The following is a 19,294-nucleotide window of genomic DNA, read 5'->3' as shown; positions in this document are numbered from 1 at the left end:
AAACTGGCTCAGGGCAGTTCAGTTTCATGATGTTTTCATTAGAACCTGATGATTACCCACCGTTACTGGTTTACGGTACATTCTCAGCCTTTTATGCTCTTAAAATACGTTTCAGGCTTGGAAGAGGCCAAAAGTTGATTTTGTGAAAGTAAGCATAGTTTCAAAGATTTTCTTCAAAAAACTTCCTCAAGACAGTTGATTTCACAGTCTGATGTCATGTTCATGAATATCTGTACGATCCAGGCACAAATGTGACTGTGGATGAGCGCCTGGTCCCCTTCAGAGGTCGCTGTCCATTCAAACAGTACATCCCGAGTAAACCAGGGAAATATGGGATCAAAATATGGGCAGCATGCGATGCCAGGTCCAGCTATGCATGGAACATACAAATATACACTGGCAAACCTGCTGGTGCGCAGTCAGAAAAAAATCAGGGCATGCGAGTTGTCCTTGACATGACAGGAGGTCTCCAGGGGAAAACGATCACCTGTGACAACTTCTTCACTTCACATGCCCTTGGCCTGCAGCTGCTGAAAAGAAAGCTGTACATGGTGGGAACAGTACGGAGGAATAAGCCTGAGCTTCCCCCTGCACTGGTGTCAAAAACGGACAGGGCTCTGTTCTCATCGAAGTTTGCCTTCACCGAGACCCATGCTCTGGTGTCCTATCACCCCAAAAAACAGAGAAATGTTCTTCTGATGAGCACTCTGCATCGGGATGCTGCTGTGAGCAACAGGGATGACAAAAGGCCAAAAATCATCGAAGATTACAATCACAACAAAGGGGGTGTCGATAACCTTGACAAGGTAATGCACATTTATTATTCATAATATTTATAATATTATATATGGAAAGGATAATGCATTGAATTTGTATGTAGGAAAATAAACCTACATTTCTGAATATTTTTTGGTTTGTTTCTTTTGTTTCAGGTTACAGTGTGTACACGTGCAAAAGGAAGACAGCCCGTTGGCCCCTCGTTGTCTTCTTCAACATTCTCGACGTGTCTGCATACAACTCATTTGTCCTGTGGTCTGAGATCAAGCCAGCCTGGAATCAGGGGAAGTCCAACAGGAGGAGACTGTTCATGGAGGAGCTTGGGCGACAACTGGTGATACCTCACATCAAGCGACGCATGGTCAGCATTAAGCTACATTTATGTTGCTCTTCCTTCTGTAGTGACCTCACAATTTGAACTATTTGTATTTGTACTGTGATTTGTTATAATAAAGTTTGACTTGACTTGACAGGTTATTCCCCGCACGCCAGCCGCTGCCAGAATGGTTATGTCTATCCAGCAGCTCTACTCCAGCTCTACCTCTGCAGCAGCTCCCCCTCGCCCAGCTGCCCCTCCATGCAAAAGGGGAAGGTGCCAATTGTGCCAGAGTGATCTCAAAACAACACAAACGTGCCAAAAATGCAATGCATACATCTGCAAAAGTCATGCCATTACAACCTGCCTTGCATGCATCTGAGGGCACATTCAGACTGTTTTTTTCTGAAAAGTTAGTTTTGAAAAGTTAAATGTTTTGGAAATGAATGTTGACATGTTTTATGTCAGTAATGAGTTGGAATAAAGTTGACTAAAAAGTTGAAACACAGAGTTGGGTGATAATTTATACTTTATAAACAGTCAAACCAGACGGGGTCATTTTTGACCCCAGAGGACAACAGGTGTTATTATTTGCTGCCATTAAAAAAATTCAAATGATTCAAGAACAGCATCCTCACTAAACTTTGATATATACCTCTCTGTGATAAGTCAAATAGTCAAAAATAATATAAAGTCAAAATAATTCATTGTTTCATTGTATTTTCACTCAAAAACAGGGTATACTTTTATGTAAACAAGGTCTATTGGCCCTAAATTCCAAAACGAAGGTAAAACTGTGTTGGACTGAAGTAAGACTAAAGGTGTAAAACAGAATTGATTGACAATTTATACTATATGCTTTAAAAACAGTCAAACCAGGTGGGGTCATTTTTGACCCCAGAGGACAACAAGTGTATGGCAATCGGGAGGACAACACAAGGGCTAGCCAGCAAAGTGCTGAAAGCTGCAGATATTCATGAACATGACATCAGATTGTGAAATCAACTGTCTTGAGGAAGTTTTTTGAAGAAAATCTTTGAAACTATGCTTACTTTCACAAAATCAACTTTTGGCCTCCTCTCTGCCTGAAACGTCTTTTAAGAGCATAAAAAGTGAAAATGCATCTCTAGGCAGGAAAGTGCTGAAAGCTGCAGATATTCATGAACATGACATCAGACTGTTAAATCAACTGTGCTGACGTAGTTTTTTGAAGAATATCTTTGAAACTATGCTTACTTTCACAAAATCAACTTTTGGCCTCCTCTCTGCCTGAAACGTCTTTTAAGAGCATAAAAAGTGAAAATGCATCTCTAGGCAGGAAAGTGCTGAAAGCTGCAGATATTCATGAACATGACATCAGACTGTGAAATCAACTGTCTTGAGGAAGTTTTTTGAAGAAAATCTTTGAAACTATGCTTACTTTCACAAAATCAACTTTTGGCCTCCTCTCTGCCTGAAACGTCTTTTAAGAGCATAAAAAGTGAAAATGCATCTCTAGGCAGGAAAGTGCTGAAAGCTGCAGATATTCGTGAACATGACATCAGACTGTGAAATCAACTGTCTTGAGGAAGTTTTTTGAAGAAAATCTTTGAAACTATGCTTACTTTCACAAAATCAACTTTTGGCCTCCTCTCTGCCTGAAACGTCTTTTAAGAGCAGAAAAGGCTGAGAATGTACCGTAAACCAGTAAAGGTGGGGAAGCAGGTTGTAATGAAAACATCATGAAACAATGAAATCAACTGCCCTGATCCAGTTTTCTGAAACTATGTTTACTTTCACAAAATACACTTTTGGCCTCTTTCAAGTCTGAAACGTATTTTAAGAACATAAAAGGCTACATTAAACCATTAAAGGTGGGTACGCATCAGGTTCTAATGAAAACATCATGAAACAATGAAATCAACTGCCCTGAGCCAGTTTTTTGAAGAACATCCTTGAAACTATGTTGACTTTCACAAAATCCACTTTTGGCCTCTTCCAAGCTTCAAACGTATTTTAAGAGCAGAAAAGGCTGAGAATGTACCGTAAACCAGTAATGGTGGGTAATCATCAGGTTCTAATGAAAACATCATGAAACAATGAAATCAACTGCCCGAGCCAGTTTTTTAAAGAACATCCTTGAAACTATGTTGACTTTCACAAAATCCACTTTTGGCCTCTTCCAAGTCTGAAATGTATTTTAAGAGCAGAAAAGGCTGAGAATGTACCGTAAACCAGTAAAGGTGGGTAATCATCAGGTTCTAATGAAAACATCATGAAACTGAACTGCCCTGAGCCAGTTTTTTGATGAAAACCTTTGAAAGTATTTTGACTGTCACAAAATCCACTTTTGTTTTTTCTTCCAAGCCTGAAACATATTTTAAGAGCATAAAAGGCTACATTAAACCAGTAAAGGTGGGTACGCATCAGGTTCTAATGAAAACATCATGAAACAATGAAATCAACTGCCCTGAGCCAGTTTTTTAAAGAACATCCTTGAAACTATGTTGACTTTCACAAAATCCACTTTTGGCCTCTTCCAAGCCTGAAACGTATTTTAAGAGCATAAAAGGCTGAGAATGTACCGTAAACCAGTAAAGGTGGGTAAGCAGGTTGTAATGAAAACATCATGAAACAGTGAAATCCACTGCCCTAAGCCAGTTTTTTGAAACTCTGTTTACTTTCACAAAATCCACTTTTGGCCTCTTTCAAGCCTGAAACGTATTTTAACAACATAAAAGGCTACATTAAACCAGTAAAGGTGGGTACGCATCAGGTTCTAATGAAAACATCATGAAACAATGAAATCAACTGCCCTGAGCCAGTTTTTTGAAGAACATCCTTGAAACTATGTTGACTTTCACAAAATCCACTTTTGGCCTCTTCCAAGCTTCAAACGTATTTTAAGAGCAGAAAAGGCTGAGAATGTACCGTAAACCAGTAATGGTGGGTAATCATCAGGTTCTAATGAAAACATCATGAAACAATGAAATCAACTGCCCTGAGCCAGTGTTTTGAAGAACATCCTTGAAACTATGTTTACTTTCACAAAATCCACTTTTGGCCTCTTCCAAGCCTGAAATGTATTTTAAGAACATAAAAGGCTACATTAAACCAGTAAAGGTACGCATCAGGTTCTAATGAAAACATCATGAAACAATGAAATCAACTGCCCTGAGCCAGTGTTTTGAAGAACATCCTTGAAACTATGTTTACTTTCACAAAATCCAATTTTGGCCTCTTTCAAGCCTGAAACGTATTTTAAGAACATAAAAGGCTACATTAAACCAGTAAAGGTGGGTACGCATCAGGTTCTAATGAAAACATCATGAAACAATGAAATCAACTGCCCTGAGCCAGTTTTTTGAAGAACATCCTTGAAACTCTGTTTACTTTCACAAAATCCACTTTTGGCCTCTTCCAAGCCTGAAACGTATTTTAAGAGCAGAAAAGGCTGAGAATGTACCGTAAACCAGTAAAGGTGGGTAAGCAGGTTGTAATGAAAACATCATGAAACAGTGAAATCAACTGCCCTGAGCCAGTTTTCTGAAACTATGTTGACTTTCACAAAATCCACTTTTGGCCTCTTTCAAGCCTGAAACGTATTTTAAGAGCATAAAAGGCTACATTAAACCAGTAAAGGTGGGTACGCATCAGGTTCTAATGAAAACATCATGAAACAATGAAATCAACTGCCCGAGCCAGTTTTTTAAAGAACATCCTTGAAACTATGTTGACTTTCACAAAATCCACTTTTGGCCTCTTCCAAGCCTGAAACGTATTTTAAGAGCATAAAAGGCTGAGAATGTACCGTAAACTAGTAAAGGTGAGTAAGCAGGTTGTAATGAAAACATCATGAAACAGTGAAATCAACTGCCCTAAGCCAGTTTTTTGAAACTATGTTTACTTTCACAAAATCCACTTTTGGCCTCTTTCAAGCCTGAAACGTATTTTAACAACATAAAAGGCTACATTAAACCAGTAAAGGTGGGTACGCATCAGGTTCTAATGAAAACATCATGAAACAATGAAATCAACTGCCCTGAGCCAGTGTTTTGAAGAACATCCTTGAAACTATGTTGACTTTCACAAAATCCACTTTTGGCCTCTTCCAAGTCTGAAATGTATTTTAAGAGCAGAAAAGGCTGAGAATGTACCGTAAACCAGTAAAGGTGGGTAATCATCAGGTTCTAATGAAAACATCATGAAACTGAACTGCCCTGAGCCAGTTTTTTGATGAAAACCTTTGAAAGTATTTTGACTGTCACAAAATCCACTTTTGTTTTTTCTTCCAAGCCTGAAACATATTTTAAGAGCATAAAAGGCTACATTAAACCAGTAAAGGTGGGTACGCATCAGGTTCTAATGAAAACATCATGAAACAATGAAATCAACTGCCCTGAGCCAGTTTTTTAAAGAACATCCTTGAAACTATGTTGACTTTCACAAAATCCACTTTTGGCCTCTTCCAAGCCTGAAACGTATTTTAAGAGCATAAAAGGCTGAGAATGTACCGTAAACCAGTAAAGGTGGGTAAGCAGGTTGTAATGAAAACATCATGAAACAGTGAAATCCACTGCCCTAAGCCAGTTTTTTGAAACTCTGTTTACTTTCACAAAATCCACTTTTGGCCTCTTTCAAGCCTGAAACGTATTTTAACAACATAAAAGGCTACATTAAACCAGTAAAGGTGGGTACGCATCAGGTTCTAATGAAAACATCATGAAACAATGAAATCAACTGCCCTGAGCCAGTTTTTTGAAGAACATCCTTGAAACTATGTTGACTTTCACAAAATCCACTTTTGGCCTCTTCCAAGCTTCAAACGTATTTTAAGAGCAGAAAAGGCTGAGAATGTACCGTAAACCAGTAATGGTGGGTAATCATCAGGTTCTAATGAAAACATCATGAAACAATGAAATCAACTGCCCTGAGCCAGTGTTTTGAAGAACATCCTTGAAACTATGTTTACTTTCACAAAATCCACTTTTGGCCTCTTCCAAGCCTGAAATGTATTTTAAGAACATAAAAGGCTACATTAAACCAGTAAAGGTACGCATCAGGTTCTAATGAAAACATCATGAAACAATGAAATCAACTGCCCTGAGCCAGTGTTTTGAAGAACATCCTTGAAACTATGTTTACTTTCACAAAATCCAATTTTGGCCTCTTTCAAGCCTGAAACGTATTTTAAGAACATAAAAGGCTACATTAAACCAGTAAAGGTGGGTACGCATCAGGTTCTAATGAAAACATCATGAAACAATGAAATCAACTGCCCTGAGCCAGTTTTTTGAAGAACATCCTTGAAACTATGTTTACTTTCACAAAATCCACTTTTGGCCTCTTCCAAGCCTGAAACGTATTTTAAGAGCAGAAAAGGCTGAGAATGTACCGTAAACCAGTAAAGGTGGGTAAGCAGGTTGTAATGAAAACATCATGAAACAGTGAAATCAACTGCCCTGAGCCAGTTTTCTGAAACTATGTTGACTTTCACAAAATCCACTTTTGGCCCCTTTCAAGCCTGAAACGTATTTTAAGAGCATAAAAGGCTACATTAAACCAGTAAAGGTGGGTACGCATCAGGTTCTAATGAAAACATCATGAAACAATGAAATCAACTGCCCTGAGCCAGTGTTTTGAAGAACATCCTTGAAACTATGTTGACTTTCACAAAATCCACTTTTGGCCTCTTCCAAGTCTGAAATGTATTTTAAGAGCAGAAAAGGCTGAGAATGTACCGTAAACCAGTAAAGGTGGGTAATCATCAGGTTCTAATGAAAACATCATGAAACTGAACTGCCCTGAGCCAGTTTTTTGATGAAAACCTTTGAAAGTATTTTGACTGTCACAAAATCCACTTTTGTTTTTTCTTCCAAGCCTGAAACATATTTTAAGAGCATAAAAGGCTACATTAAACCAGTAAAGGTGGGTACGCATCAGGTTCTAATGAAAACATCATGAAACAATGAAATCAACTGCCCTGAGCCAGTTTTTTAAAGAACATCCTTGAAACTATGTTGACTTTCACAAAATCCACTTTTGGCCTCTTCCAAGCCTGAAACGTATTTTAAGAGCATAAAAGGCTGAGAATGTACCGTAAACCAGTAAAGGTGAGTAAGCAGGTTGTAATGAAAACATCATGAAACAGTGAAATCAACTGCCCTAAGCCAGTTTTTTGAAACTATGTTTACTTTCACAAAATCCACTTTTGGCCTCTTTCAAGCCTGAAACGTATTTTAACAACATAAAAGGCTACATTAAACCAGTAAAGGTGGGTACGCATCAGGTTCTAATGAAAACATCATGAAACAATGAAATCAACTGCCCTGAGCCAGTGTTTTGAAGAACATCCTTGAAACTATGTTGACTTTCACAAAATCCACTTTTGGCCTCTTCCAAGTCTGAAATGTATTTTAAGAGCAGAAAAGGCTGAGAATGTACCGTAAACCAGTAAAGGTGGGTAATCATCAGGTTCTAATGAAAACATCATGAAACTGAACTGCCCTGAGCCAGTTTTTTGATGAAAACCTTTGAAAGTATTTTGACTGTCACAAAATCCACTTTTGTTTTTTCTTCCAAGCCTGAAACATATTTTAAGAGCATAAAAGGCTACATTAAACCAGTAAAGGTGGGTACGCATCAGGTTCTAATGAAAACATCATGAAACAATGAAATCAACTGCCCTGAGCCAGTTTTTTAAAGAACATCCTTGAAACTATGTTGACTTTCACAAAATCCACTTTTGGCCTCTTCCAAGCCTGAAACGTATTTTAAGAGCATAAAAGGCTGAGAATGTACCGTAAACCAGTAAAGGTGGGTAAGCAGGTTGTAATGAAAACATCATGAAACGGTGAAATCCACTGCCCTAAGCCAGTTTTTTGAAACTCTGTTTACTTTCACAAAATCCACTTTTGGCCTCTTTCAAGCCTGAAACGTATTTTAACAACATAAAAGGCTACATTAAACCAGTAAAGGTAGGTACGCATCAGGTTCTAATGAAAACATCATGAAACAATGAAATCAACTGCCCTGAGCCAGTTTTTTGAAGAACATCCTTGAAACTATGTTGACTTTCACAAAATCCACTTTTGGCCTCTTCCAAGCTTCAAACGTATTTTAAGAGCAGAAAAGGCTGAGAATGTACCGTAAACCAGTAATGGTGGGTAATCATCAGGATCTAATGAAAACATCATGAAACAATGAAATCAACTGCCCTGAGCCAGTGTTTTGAAGAACATCCTTGAAACTATGTTTACTTTCACAAAATCCAATTTTGGCCTCTTTCAAGCCTGAAACGTATTTTAAGAACATAAAAGGCTACATTAAACCAGTAAAGGTGGGTACGCATCAGGTTCTAATGAAAACATCATGAAACAATGAAATCAACTGCCCTGAGCCAGTTTTTTAAAGAACATCCTTGAAACTATGTTGACTTTCACAAAATCCACTTTTGGCCTCTTCCAAGCCTGAAACGTATTTTAAGAGCATAAAAGGCTGAGAATGTACCGTAAACCAGTAAAGGTGGGTAAGCAGGTTGTAATGAAAACATCATGAAACAGTGAAATCCACTGCCCTAAGCCAGTTTTTTGAAACTCTGTTTACTTTCACAAAATCCACTTTTGGCCTCTTTCAAGCCTGAAACGTATTTTAACAACATAAAAGGCTACATTAAACCAGTAAAGGTAGGTACGCATCAGGTTCTAATGAAAACATCATGAAACAATGAAATCAACTGCCCTGAGCCAGTTTTTTGAAGAACATCCTTGAAACTATGTTGACTTTCACAAAATCCACTTTTGGCCTCTTCCAAGCTTCAAACGTATTTTAAGAGCAGAAAAGGCTGAGAATGTACCGTAAACCAGTAATGGTGGGTAAGCAGGTTGTAATGAAAACATCATGAAACAGTGAAATCAACTGCCCTGAGCCAGTTTTCTGAAACTATGTTTACTTTCACAAAATCCACTTTTGGCCTCTTTCAAGCCTGAAACGTATTTTAACAACATAAAAGGCTACATTAAACCAGTAAAGGTGGGTACGCATCAGGTTCTAATGAAAACATCATGAAACAATGAAATCAACTGCCCTGAGCCAGTTTTTTGAAGAACATCCTTAAAACTATGTTGACTTTCACAAAATCCACTTTTGGCCTCTTCCAAGCTTCAAACGTATTTTAAGAGCAGAAAAGGCTGAGAATGTACCGTAAACCAGTAATGGTGGGTAATCATCAGGTTCTAATGAAAACATCATGAAACAATGAAATCAACTGCCCTGAGCCAGTGTTTTGAAGAACATCCTTGAAACTATGTTTACTTTCACAAAATCCACTTTTGGCCTCTTCCAAGCCTGAAATGTATTCTAAGAACATAAAAGGCTACATTAAACCAGTAAAGGTACGCATCAGGTTCTAATGAAAACATCATGAAACAATGAAATCAACTGCCCGAGCCAGTTTTTTAAAGAACATCCTTGAAACTATGTTGACTTTCACAAAATCCACTTTTGGCCTCTTCCAAGCCTGAAACGTATTTTAAGAGCATAAAAGGCTGAGAATGTACCGTAAACCAGTAAAGGTGAGTAAGCAGGTTGTAATGAAAACATCATGAAACAGTGAAATCAACTGCCCTAAGCCAGTTTTTTGAAACTATGTTTACTTTCACAAAATCCACTTTTGGCCTCTTTCAAGCCTGAAACGTATTTTAACAACATAAAAGGCTACATTAAACCAGTAAAGGTGGGTACGCATCAGGTTCTAATGAAAACATCATGAAACAATGAAATCAACTGCCCTGAGCCAGTTTTTTGAAGAACATCCTTAAAACTATGTTGACTTTCACAAAATCCACTTTTGGCCTCTTCCAAGCTTCAAACGTATTTTAAGAGCAGAAAAGGCTGAGAATGTACCGTAAACCAGTAATGGTGGGTAATCATCAGGTTCTAATGAAAACATCATGAAACAATGAAATCAACTGCCCTGAGCCAGTGTTTTGAAGAACATCCTTGAAACTATGTTTACTTTCACAAAATCCACTTTTGGCCTCTTCCAAGCCTGAAATGTATTTTAAGAACATAAAAGGCTACATTAAACCAGTAAAGGTACGCATCAGGTTCTAATGAAAACATCATGAAACAATGAAATCAACTGCCCTGAGCCAGTGTTTTGAAGAACATCCTTGAAACTATGTTTACTTTCACAAAATCCAATTTTGGCCTCTTTCAAGCCTGAAACGTATTTTAAGAACATAAAAGGCTACATTAAACCAGTAAAGGTGGGTACGCATCAGGTTCTAATGAAAACATCATGAAACAATGAAATCAACTGCCCTGAGCCAGTTTTTTGAAGAACATCCTTGAAACTATGTTTACTTTCACAAAATCCACTTTTGGCCTCTTCCAAGCCTGAAACGTATTTTAAGAGCAGAAAAGGCTGAGAATGTACCGTAAACCAGTAAAGGTGGGTAAGCAGGTTGTAATGAAAACATCATGAAACAGTGAAATCAACTGCCCTGAGCCAGTTTTCTGAAACTATGTTTACTTTTACAAAATCCACTTTTGGCCTCTTCCAAGCCTCAAACGTATTTTAAGAGCATAAAAGGCTGATAATGTACCGTAAACCAGTAAAGGTGGGTAATCATCAGGTTCTAATGAAAACATCATGAAACTGAACTGCCCTGAGCCAGTTTTTTGAAGAACATCCTTGAAACTATGTTGACTTTCACAAAATCCACTTTTGGCCTCTTCCAAGCCTGAAACGTATTTTAAGAACATAAAAGGCTACATTAAACCAGCAAAGGTGGGTAAGCATGTTGAAATGAAAACATCATGAAAGAGTGAAATCAACTGCCCTGAGCAAGTTTTTTGAAGAACATCCTTGAAACTATGTTTACTTTCACAAAATCCACTTTTGGCCTTTTCCAAGCCTGAAACGTATTTTAAGAGCAGAAAAGGCTGAGAATGTACCGTAAAACAGTAAAGGTGGGTGAGCAGGTTGTAATGAAAACATCATTAAAGAGTGAAATCAACTGCCCTGAGCCAGTTTTCTGAAACTATGTTGACTTTCACAAAATCCACTTTTGGCCTCTTCCAAGCCTGAAACGTATTTTAAGAGCAGAAAAGGCTGAGAATGTACCGTAAACCAGTAAAGGTGGGTAAGAATCAGTTTCTATCGAAAACATCATGAAACAGTGAAATCAACTGCCCTAAGCCAGTTTTTTGAAACTATGTTGACTTTAAGAAAATGCACTTTTGGCCTCTTCCAAGCCTGAAACGTATTTTAAGAGCATAAAAGGCTGAGAATGTACCGTAAACCAGTAAAGGTGGGTAAGCAGGTTGTAATGAAAACATCATGAAACAGTGAAATCAACTGCCCTGAGCCAGTTTTCTGAAACTATGTTGACTTTCACAAAATCCACTTTTGGCCTCTTTCAAGCCTGAAACGTATTTTAAGAGCATAAAAGGCTACATTAAACCAGTAAAGGTGGGTACGCATCAGGTTCTAATGAAAACATCATGAAACAATGAAATCAACTGCCCTGAGCCAGTTTTTTAAAGAACATCCTTGAAACTATGTTGACTTTCACAAAATCCACTTTTGGCCTCTTCCAAGCCTGAAACGTATTTTAAGAGCAGAAAAGGCTGAGAATGTACCGTAAACCAGTAAAGGTGGGTAAGCAGGTTGTAATGAAAACATCATGAAACAGTGAAATCAACTGCCCTGAGCCAGTTTTCTGAAACTATGTTGACTTTCACAAAATCCACTTTTGGCCTCTTTCAAGCCTGAAACGTATTTTAAGAGCATAAAAGGCTACATTAAACCAGTAAAGGTGGGTACGCATCAGGTTCTAATGAAAACATCATGAAACAATGAAATCAACTGCCCTGAGCCAGTTTTTTAAAGAACATCCTTGAAACTATGTTGACTTTCACAAAATCCACTTTTGGCCTCTTCCAAGCCTGAAACGTATTTTAAGAGCAGAAAAGGCTGAGAATGTACCGTAAACCAGTAAAGGTGGGTAAGCAGGTTGTAATGAAAACATCATGAAACAGTGAAATCAACTGCCCTGAGCCAGTTTTCTGAAACTATGTTGACTTTCACAAAATCCACTTTTGGCCTCTTTCAAGCCTGAAACGTATTTTAAGAGCATAAAAGGCTACATTAAACCAGTAAAGGTGGGTACGCATCAGGTTCTAATGAAAACATCATGAAACAATGAAATCAACTGCCCTGAGCCAGTGTTTTGAAGAACATCCTTGAAACTATGTTGACTTTCACAAAATCCACTTTTGGCCTCTTCCAAGTCTGAAATGTATTTTAAGAGCAGAAAAGGCTGAGAATGTACCGTAAACCAGTAAAGGTGGGTAAGCAGGTTGTAATGAAAACATCATGAAACAGTGAAATCAACTGCCCTGAGCCAGTTTTCTGAAACTATGTTTACTTTTACAAAATCCACTTTTGGCCTCTTCCAAGCCTCAAACGTATTTTAAGAGCATAAAAGGCTGATAATGTACCGTAAACCAGTAAAGGTGGGTAATCATCAGGTTCTAATGAAAACATCATGAAACTGAACTGCCCTGAGCCAGTTTTTTGATGAAAACCTTTGAAAGTATTTTGACTGCCACAAAATCCACTTTTTTTTCTTCTTCCAAGCCTGAAACATATTTTAAGAGCATAACAGGCTAAGAATGTACCGTAAACCAATAAAGGTGTGTAAGAATCAGTTTCTATCGAAAACATCATGAAACAGTGAAATCAACTGCCCTGAGCCAGTTTTCTGAAACTATGTTGACTTTCAGAAAATGCACTTTTGGCCTCTTCCAAGCCTGAAACGTATTTTAAGAGCAGAAAAGGCTGAGAATGTACCGTAAACCAGTAAAGGTGGGTAAGCAGGTTGTAATGAAAACATCATGAAACAATGAAATCAACTGCCCTGAGCCAGTTTTTTGAAGAACATCCTTGAAACTATGTTGACTTTCACAAAATCCACTTTTGGCCTCTTCCAAGCTTCAAACGTATTTTAAGAGCAGAAAAGGCTGAGAATGTACCGTAAACCAGTAATGGTGGGTAAGCAGGTTGTAATGAAAACATCATGAAACAGTGAAATCAACTGCCCTGAGCCAGTTTTCTGAAACTATGTTTACTTTCACAAAATCCACTTTTGGCCTCTTTCAAGCCTGAAACGTATTTTAACAACATAAAAGGCTACATTAAACCAGTAAAGGTGGGTACGCATCAGGTTCTAATGAAAACATCATGAAACAATGAAATCAACTGCCCTGAGCCAGTTTTTTGAAGAACATCCTTAAAACTATGTTGACTTTCACAAAATCCACTTTTGGCCTCTTCCAAGCTTCAAACGTATTTTAAGAGCAGAAAAGGCTGAGAATGTACCGTAAACCAGTAATGGTGGGTAATCATCAGGTTCTAATGAAAACATCATGAAACAATGAAATCAACTGCCCTGAGCCAGTGTTTTGAAGAACATCCTTGAAACTATGTTTACTTTCACAAAATCCACTTTTGGCCTCTTCCAAGCCTGAAATGTATTCTAAGAACATAAAAGGCTACATTAAACCAGTAAAGGTACGCATCAGGTTCTAATGAAAACATCATGAAACAATGAAATCAACTGCCCGAGCCAGTTTTTTAAAGAACATCCTTGAAACTATGTTGACTTTCACAAAATCCACTTTTGGCCTCTTCCAAGCCTGAAACGTATTTTAAGAGCATAAAAGGCTGAGAATGTACCGTAAACCAGTAAAGGTGAGTAAGCAGGTTGTAATGAAAACATCATGAAACAGTGAAATCAACTGCCCTAAGCCAGTTTTTTGAAACTATGTTTACTTTCACAAAATCCACTTTTGGCCTCTTTCAAGCCTGAAACGTATTTTAACAACATAAAAGGCTACATTAAACCAGTAAAGGTGGGTACGCATCAGGTTCTAATGAAAACATCATGAAACAATGAAATCAACTGCCCTGAGCCAGTTTTTTGAAGAACATCCTTAAAACTATGTTGACTTTCACAAAATCCACTTTTGGCCTCTTCCAAGCTTCAAACGTATTTTAAGAGCAGAAAAGGCTGAGAATGTACCGTAAACCAGTAATGGTGGGTAATCATCAGGTTCTAATGAAAACATCATGAAACAATGAAATCAACTGCCCTGAGCCAGTGTTTTGAAGAACATCCTTGAAACTATGTTTACTTTCACAAAATCCACTTTTGGCCTCTTCCAAGCCTGAAATGTATTTTAAGAACATAAAAGGCTACATTAAACCAGTAAAGGTACGCATCAGGTTCTAATGAAAACATCATGAAACAATGAAATCAACTGCCCTGAGCCAGTGTTTTGAAGAACATCCTTGAAACTATGTTTACTTTCACAAAATCCAATTTTGGCCTCTTTCAAGCCTGAAACGTATTTTAAGAACATAAAAGGCTACATTAAACCAGTAAAGGTGGGTACGCATCAGGTTCTAATGAAAACATCATGAAACAATGAAATCAACTGCCCTGAGCCAGTTTTTTGAAGAACATCCTTGAAACTATGTTTACTTTCACAAAATCCACTTTTGGCCTCTTCCAAGCCTGAAACGTATTTTAAGAGCAGAAAAGGCTGAGAATGTACCGTAAACCAGTAAAGGTGGGTAAGCAGGTTGTAATGAAAACATCATGAAACAGTGAAATCAACTGCCCTGAGCCAGTTTTCTGAAACTATGTTGACTTTCACAAAATCCACTTTTGGCCTCTTCCAAGCCTGAAACGTATTTTAAGAGCAGAAAAGGCTGAGAATGTACCGTAAACCAGTAAAGGTGGGTAAGAATCAGTTTCTATCGAAAACATCATGAAACAGTGAAATCAACTGCCCTAAGCCAGTTTTTTGAAACTATGTTGACTTTAAGAAAATGCACTTTTGGCCTCTTCCAAGCCTGAAACGTATTTTAAGAGCATAAAAGGCTGAGAATGTACCGTAAACCAGTAAAGGTGGGTAAGCAGGTTGTAATGAAAACATCATGAAACAGTGAAATCAACTGCCCTGAGCCAGTTTTCTGAAACTATGTTGACTTTCACAAAATCCACTTTTGGCCTCTTTCAAGCCTGAAACGTATTTTAAGAGCATAAAAGGCTACATTAAACCAGTAAAGGTGGGTACGCATCAGGTTCTAATGAAAACATCATGAAACAATGAAATCAACTGCCCTGAGCCAGTTTTTTAAAGAACATCCTTGAAACTATGTTGACTTTCACAAAATCCACTTTTGGCCTCTTCCAAGCCTGAAACGTATTTTAAGAGCAGAAAAGGCTGAGAATGTACCGTAAACCAGTAAAGGTGGGTAAGCAGGTTGTAATGAAAACATCATGAAACAGTGAAATCAACTGCCCTGAGCCAGTTTTCTGAAACTATGTTGACTTTCACAAAATCCACTTTTGGCCTCTTTCAAGCCTGAAACGTATTTTAAGAGCATAAAAGGCTACATTAAACCAGTAAAGGTGGGTACGCATCAGGTTCTAATGAAAACATCATGAAACAATGAAATCAACTGCCCTGAGCCAGTTTTTTAAAGAACATCCTTGAAACTATGTTGACTTTCACAAAATCCACTTTTGGCCTCTTCCAAGCCTGAAACGTATTTTAAGAGCAGAAAAGGCTGAGAATGTACCGTAAACCAGTAAAGGTGGGTAAGCAGGTTGTAATGAAAACATCATGAAACAGTGAAATCAACTGCCCTGAGCCAGTTTTCTGAAACTATGTTGACTTTCACAAAATCCACTTTTGGCCTCTTTCAAGCCTGAAACGTATTTTAAGAGCATAAAAGGCTACATTAAACCAGTAAAGGTGGGTACGCATCAGGTTCTAATGAAAACATCATGAAACAATGAAATCAACTGCCCTGAGCCAGTGTTTTGAAGAACATCCTTGAAACTATGTTGACTTTCACAAAATCCACTTTTGGCCTCTTCCAAGTCTGAAATGTATTTTAAGAGCAGAAAAGGCTGAGAATGTACCGTAAACCAGTAAAGGTGGGTAATCATCAGGTTCTAATGAAAACATCATGAAACTGAACTGCCCTGAGCCAGTTTTTTGATGAAAACCTTTGAAAGTATTTTGACTGCCACAAAATCCACTTTTTTTTCTTCTTCCAAGCCTGAAACATATTTTAAGAGCATAACAGGCTAAGAATGTACCGTAAACCAATAAAGGTGTGTAAGAATCAGTTTCTATCGAAAACATCATGAAACAGTGAAATCAACTGCCCTGAGCCAGTTTTCTGAAACTATGTTGACTTTCAGAAAATGCACTTTTGGCCTCTTCCAAGCCTGAAACGTATTTTAAGAGCAGAAAAGGCTGAGAATGTACCGTAAACCAGTAAAGGTGGGTAAGCAGGTTGTAATGAAAACATCATGAAACAGTGAAATCAACTGCCCTGAGCCAGTTTTTTGAAGAACATCCTTGAAACTATGTTGACTTTCACAAAATCCACTTTTGGCCTCTTCCAAGCTTCAAACGTATTTTAAGAGCAGAAAAGGCTGAGAATGTACCGTAAACTAGTAAAGGTGGGTAATCATCAGGTTCTAATGAAAACATCATGAAACTGAACTGACCTGAGCCAGTTTTTTGAAACTATGTTGACTTTCACAAAATCCACTTTTGGCCTCTTCCAAGCCTGAAATGTATTTTAAGAACATAAAAGGCTACATTAAACCAGTAAAGGTGCCTGAAACGCATTTTAAGAGCATAAAAGGCTGAGAATGTACCGTAAACCAGTAGAGGTGGGTAATCATCAGGTTCTAATGAAAACATCATGGAACTGAACTGCCCTGAGCCAGTTTTTTGAAGAAAACCTTTGAATGTATTTTGACTGTCACTAAATCCACTTTTGGCCTCTTCCAAGCCTGAAACGTATTTTAAGAGCATAAAAGGCTGAGAATGTACCGTAAACCAGTAAAGGTGGGTAAGCAGGTTGTAATGAAAACATCATGAAACAGTGAAATCAACTGCCCTGAGCCAGTTTTCTGAAACTATGTTGACTTTCACAAAATCCACTTTTGGCCTCTTCCAAGCCTGAAACGTATTTTAAGAGCATAAAAGGCTGAGAATGTACCGTAAACCAGTAACGGTGGGTAATCATCAGGTTCTAATGAAAACATCATGAAACTGAACTGCCCTGAGCCAGTTTTTTGAAGAAAACCTTTGAAAGTATTTTGATTGTCACTAAATCCACTTTTTTTCTTTTCTTCCAAGCCTGAAACATATTTTAAGAGCATAAAAGGCTAAGAATGTACCGTGAACCAATAAAGGTGTGTAAGAATCAGTTTCTATCGAAAACATCATGAAACAGTGAAATCAACTGCCCTGAGCCAGTTTTCTGAAACTATGTTGACTTTCACAAAATCCACTTTTGGCCTCTTCCAAGCCTGAAACGTATTTTAAGAGAAAAAAGGCTGATAATGTACCGTAAACCAGTAAAGGTGGGTAAGCAGGTTGTAATGAAAACATCATGAAACAGTGAAATCAACTGCCCTAAGCCAGTTTTTTGAAACTATGTTTACTTTCACAAAATCCACTTTTGGCCTCTTCCAAGCCTGAAATGTATTTTAAGAACATAAAAGGCTACATTAAACCAGTAAAGGTACGCATCAGGTTCTAATGAAAACATCATGAAACAGTGAAATCAACTGCCCTGAGCCAGTTTTTTGAAGAAAATCTTTGAAACTATGTTGACTTTCACAAAATCAACTTTTGGCCTCTTCCAAGCCTGAAATGTATTTTAAGAACATAAAAGGCTACATTAAACCAGTAAAGGTACGCATCAGGTTCTAATGAAAACATCATGAAACAGTGAAATCAACTGCCCTGAGCCAGTTTTCTGAAACTATGTTGACTTTCACAAAATCCACTTTTGGCCTCTTCCAAGTCTGAAATGTATTTTAAGAGCAGAAAAGGCTGAGAATGTACCGTAAACCAGTAAAGGTGGGTAATCATCAGGTTCTAATGAAAACATCATGAAACTGAACTGCCCTGAGCCAGTTTTTTGATGAAAACCTTTGAAAGTATTTTGACTGTCACAAAATCCACTTTTGTTTTTTCTTCCAAGCCTGAAACATATTTTAAGAGCATAAAAGGCTACATTAAAGGTGGGTACGCATCAGGTGGGTACGCATCAGGTGGGTACGCATCAGGTGGGTACGCATCAGGTTCTAATGAAAACATCATGAAACAATGAAAACATCATGAAACAATGAAAACAATGAAACAATGAAATCAACTGCCCTGAGCCAGTGTTTTAAAGAACATCCTTGAAACTATGTTGACTTTCACAAAATCCACTTTTGGCCTCTTCCAAGCCTGAAACGTATTTTAAGAGCATAAAAGGCTGAGAATGTACCGTAAACCAGTAAAGGTGAGTAAGCAGGTTGTAATGAAAACATCATGAAACAGTGAAATCAACTGCCCTAAGCCAGTTTTTTGAAACTATGTTTACTTTCACAAAATCCACTTTTGGCCTCTTCCAAGCCTGAAATGTATTTTAAGAACATAAAAGGCTACATTAAACCAGTAAAGGTGGGTAAGCAGGTTGTAATGAAAACATCATGAAAAAGTGAAATCAACTGCCCTGAGCCAGTTTTTTGAAGAAAATCTTTGAAACTATGTTTACTTTCACAAAATCCACTTTTGGCCTCTTCCAAGCCTCAAACGTATTTTAAGAGCAGAAAAGGCTGAGAATGTACCGTAAACCAGTAAAGGTGGGTAAGCAGGTTGTAATGAAAACATCATGAAAAAGTGAAATCAACTGCCCTGAGCCAGTTTTTTGAAGAAAATCTTTGAAACTATGTTTTTTTCACAAAATCCACTTTTGGCCTCTTCCAAGCCTGCAACGTATTTTAAGAGCATAAAAGGCTGATAATGTACCGTAAACCAGTAAAGGTGGGTAATCATCAGGTTCTAATGAAAACATCATGAAACTGAACTGCCCTGAGCAAGTTTTTTGAAGAACATCCTTGAAACTATGTTGACTTTCACAAAATCCACTTTTGGCCTCTTCCAAGCCTGAAACGTATTTTAAGAGCATAAAAGGCTGAGAATGTACCGTAAACCAGTAAAGGTGAGTAAGCAGGTTGTAATGAAAACATCATGAAATAGTGAAATCAACTGCCCTGAGCCAGTTTTTTAAAGAACATCCTTGAAACTATGTTGACTTTCACAAAATCCACTTTTGGCCTC

The sequence above is a fragment of the Anarhichas minor genome, unplaced genomic scaffold (assembly GCF_050575085.1).
Source record: "Anarhichas minor isolate MPS153535 unplaced genomic scaffold, ASM5057508v1 ptg000033l, whole genome shotgun sequence".
NCBI classification, from domain to species: domain Eukaryota; kingdom Metazoa; phylum Chordata; class Actinopteri; order Perciformes; family Anarhichadidae; genus Anarhichas; species Anarhichas minor.
Note: the sequence above shows the minus strand (reverse complement) of the source record.